Here is a 4,210-nt window from a genome sequence, read left to right as displayed (position 1 = left end):
AGCGTCACATGGCTGCCATGAAATGGCCGTGGCCGACCTTATGGGCCGGGCGGCTGCTCGGCGGCGGTACATAGGAGGCCCCGGCGGCGAGGCGGGGCGTGGTGGCGGGGCGTGGCGGGGCGTGGCAACGCGCGGCAACGCTGTATCGGCGAGGCAGCAGCAGCGCTCTGGGGCCCAACTGCAGGGCAGGGCCGGGCGCACCGAACCGGCGCAGCGTGGGGCGCGGCGTGGCGCGGCGGGGGCGTCGCCGCGGCCATTGCCTGCCGCCCCGCCCCGCCCCCCGCGGGTAGGCTATGAGAGCAAGCAATAAATGCAGCGCGTCGCCTGGCGGGGCGGGGCGGAGCGGGCAATGAGTGAAAGGGGAGGGAGAGGAGGATGTACACCGGAGGGGCTGAGGCTGAGCCGCCGCGCGGCGCAGGCCAGGCAGAGCGTTATGTAAACGCCCGACGGACATGGCACAAAGGACGGGCTTAGCCACGCTCTCACATCCTCCCGCTCTACCACCACCATCACCGAGAGAGTCGCGTCGTCGGCCCCCTGGCTTACGCAGCCGTCAACGTCGGCGTCAGCTCCCCTCCCGCGACGCGCACGCAGGTCGCCTCCTCCTGGACACTGCATGTCTGCGTCGAACACGCGCTGCCGTGCTGCATTGTGCATCACGCAGAGGGAGGAGGGGTGAGGTTCGCAACCCGCTCCCGCGATCAATGTTTAACGCATTCGGGGGGTGGGGGTGGGAGGTGGGGACACCACCGCTGCGCAGCACGGCTCCCCTGGGGTCCGACTACCACCTCCACGACGATCGTTAGCGAAGACATTACCGCCATCCGTCTCATGCAAAAGCAGCACTCGATTCATTTTTCAGGCGGTGTGTGTGGTGTGGTGCAGGGGGAGGGGGAGGGGAAGGGTAGTCACCCAGGACGTCACGCGACAGGATGAGACGCAGAGGGGATCAGCGCACGGATCCTCCCTCCGGCAGATCCCCTTCCCTTGGCAGGGCTGTATAGTCTGAGCCTCTGGCTCATGAGCTCATGACGAACCAAGGAGAGGCACACAAGCACACAGACAGATCATTCATGGCGCATCTCATTTACAGCGGAATAAGCAAATTATTCCAAACATTCTACAATGTAAACATTCAAAGAACTATTAATATTTGCTAATTAGGCAATATTTCGTGAATTGGCAAAACTGCAATTATGTGAGAAATGTGCACACGATGTACTCCTCGTTGTACGTACACGTTATGTGGTTTTCAGTGGGGAGTCCACTGACCCTAGCCCGATCGATGGCCCGACCGCTCCGCCGCACCTACCGAGCTGCACCACTACTGCCACGGTAGTACTTATCGACAGGTTGCGTCGACAATGAAGAAAAACGCAACCCCTTCTGGTCATTTGTCATGCCACCGCGCTTCTTTCTCTTTTCCTCTATCGAAGCGGTAAAGGGGAAAACACACACTTTGTTGTTGTTGGGGAGGCCGGTCGTGGTAAGGGAGGAGGAGGGGGAAGATCATTTCGCGGAGCAGCAAGTCCACGAGCGTGTACTGCTTCTCCACCTCGCGGCCGCGCCGCTCACATCGAGAAAGTGCGTGCGCTCGCGCCGCGCGAGAGTTTCCTCCGCGAGTTCTCCCCCGACTCTTTTGCAGCGACAGGCCTGGCTCACTCACGGCTCGATCGGCGCGCAGTGCAACAGCAGCAGGCCGGGCCCGGGCACGCGGTCTTTCCATCAATTAGTAAGTTGTTTCTGCGCGCGAGGGAAGTCCCATTACCGCGGGCAGCCACCACAACGCCATGGCGGCGCCCCACGCTACGCCACGCCACGCCGTCGGACGCATTCCTCCGCCCCCTCCTGCTACTGCTGTTCACCCTCCTCTTTTTCACTGCTGCTGCTGCCCTTTTTCGCGCGATCGTACTTCCGCGCGCGCCGCACAGCCGTCGACAACCTTTCGCCCGGGGAAATGACTGCGAGCGGCCGCCGAAAGAGGAGGAGGAGGAGGAGGAGGAGGAGGAAGGGCGCCCCGTCGCGACTGCGCGGGAGGTCGCCGCGGCGGCGGCGGCTGAGAGAGAAGGAGAGAGACAGGGAAAATGGGAGCTCGCGGATATTCCGCGGCGCGCGATGCGCGCCGGACCTCGCCGCGGGCACGCTTCCTAATTAGAGCGTGAGAGATGAGGTGGAGCGCGCTGGCAGCAGTGCGACAGAGAGCTTATCCCCGAGCTGACACCGGCGGGGCAGGGCGGGGCGGGGCAAAGCCGCCGCGGCTCCGACTGGACTACTTCCGCTCGCAGTGTAGCGATGTGGGTCACGGCGGCGGCGCGGGACGGGACGGGGCGGGTCCGGCGGGCGACACGGGCTGTTTAGCGAGATGCACCGGCGGTGTGGTGGGGCGGACGTACACTACGCGGGCCGATTCATTGTCACGGCTGCTGCCAAAACCTGCGGCTAACGGTGCGGGGTAAAGCAGGGGGGGGGGGGACGAGTACCAGAGTGGGACTCGGGACTTTGGGCACGCCTGCTGGAGCTGGGGAGCCCAAGCAGCGCTGGAGAAGATGAGGAGATGAAAAGGGAAAAGGGAGAGAGAGAGGGCGGGAGGGAGCGGGAGGGCTCACCGTTACCTAACCTCAATCAGGGCTGGCGGGCTGCCGCGCGGCCGCGCAGCGCGAGCTCAGCGACCGTGTAGGGAAGGCCGAGCCAGCCGAGAAGCCCTCGAGAGCGACTGTTGGAATAACTCGTACAGTGTCACATCGCACGTCTTCTCCTCCCCCTTATCCTCATTTCCCCCTCAGGTTCGTGGCGCCAATAAGGCAGCGCCCAGCAACAGCACACCAGCAGGGGGGGCCGGCGGCGGCGGCGCCACTAGACGTCGTGGGGCGTAGTCGCAGTCGCGGCGTCGTTCAAGAGTTGCCGGCATTCAAATGAAGCCGGCGCCACACAGACACACACACACACACATCACGACTCCCCCGCAACACACACGGCGCGGTGCGGCGCGGACCGGTTGGCCCAGCCCCGCGCGCCCGCCCGCCCTTGCGCGGCCCCGCGTGGGGCTCGCCGCGCGCAGAACGGTATCCTCTGTGCGAAGCGAAGCGCACGGCGGGAGAGGAAGAGGAGGAGAGCCTGAGTAGCAGCACGGCACGGCAGGTGGAACAATGCAGGCACACGCGTGCACGGCGCGCGCGCAACGCGGCCGAGTTCCAAATGCGGCTTAAACGGCGGTATTTTTCACACCTTATTCGCGGGCGCCTGCTTTGAGAGGCCAAGGAAGAGTCAGCTCCACCCTGGCGGCCCTCCTTGGTTGTTGAAAGTAACCTTTCGGGTAACAAGTCAACTATGTCCTATAGCTTAGGATGCGGCCGTGGCTGCTCGCGCCGTTGGCTAGTTCGTGAACGCCCCCCCCCCCCGCCAACCCCATCTCTCTAGCGGCGCCTTGCTTTCGTGACTCAGCACAGCGACAGCTCATTTTCCGAAGTGCCCCCCGCGGCCCCCGCGCGCGGCTCCCTGCCGCCCGTGTCGTCGCGGAGGTGAGGAGGACGCCGCCGCTGCCGCCAGGATAGGGAGGGCGAGGAAGACGGGGAGAGGAGAGCAGAAAGATTCCGGCCACGGCCTGGGGGAGACGAGGCGAGGCTGGCCATCCAGCTTTACAGTTATCGCCATACCGCGGCCGTGCCCGCCGTGCCCTCCGGGGGAATATCGGCTCCCCCGACCAACATCGCCGCCTCTCTGACGGTCCATTTTATTATTTTTCGCACGACCCGTCCCGGACCTCAAAGTACGTACTTTGTGGCGCGCCCTCTGGCCATGCGTCACCGAGAGGGGTTCGTCGGTCGCCTGTGAAACATGTCCAAAAAGATTCGTTGGCCGTATCTCTCGTAGCTCCACTGGCTCTTCTCTCTCGGCCTTTACAACTCTGAAAGTCATCTTGGTCGTGCCCAGCAGCAGCAGCAGCAGCAGCAGGAAAAGACTCGCGGCCGCCCTCTCATCTCGATCTGTATTTCTTCTGAGTCCCTCCGGCGGGCGCGCGGGGCGGGGCGGGTGGCGGGTAGCAGGACGTTTGTGAGGCCGGGGCTCTGCTGCTGCATAATGTGTTCTTTCGCACTCCACACGCGCGCGCCATGCTGGCGGTGTCTTTTCTCTCGGCCAGCTGTGCGGGCCCAGTGCGGGGGTCTGAGTCTGCCTCTACGACGGTCTACGACGGCCCCGTGCCCCCCCCCCC

The 4,210-nt window shown here is 64.3% G+C and overlaps 1 protein-coding gene across 1 annotated transcript in view; it reads right to left on the bottom strand.

The window, feature by feature from the left end:
• The window catches only part of LOC113208854 (midnolin), a 59,942-nt gene that overhangs the window by 23,397 nt on the left and 32,335 nt on the right, over positions 1-4,210 (bottom strand). The gene's annotated exons all lie outside the window — the stretch shown is intronic.

The sequence above is a fragment of the Frankliniella occidentalis genome, unplaced genomic scaffold, assembly GCF_000697945.3.
Source record: "Frankliniella occidentalis isolate FOCC.00 unplaced genomic scaffold, Focc_3.1 Scaffold43, whole genome shotgun sequence".
Classification (NCBI taxonomy): Eukaryota; Metazoa; Arthropoda; class Insecta; order Thysanoptera; family Thripidae; genus Frankliniella; species Frankliniella occidentalis.
The sequence above is the reverse complement of the archived record's forward strand: the minus strand, read 5'-3'. Positions and strand labels throughout refer to the sequence as shown.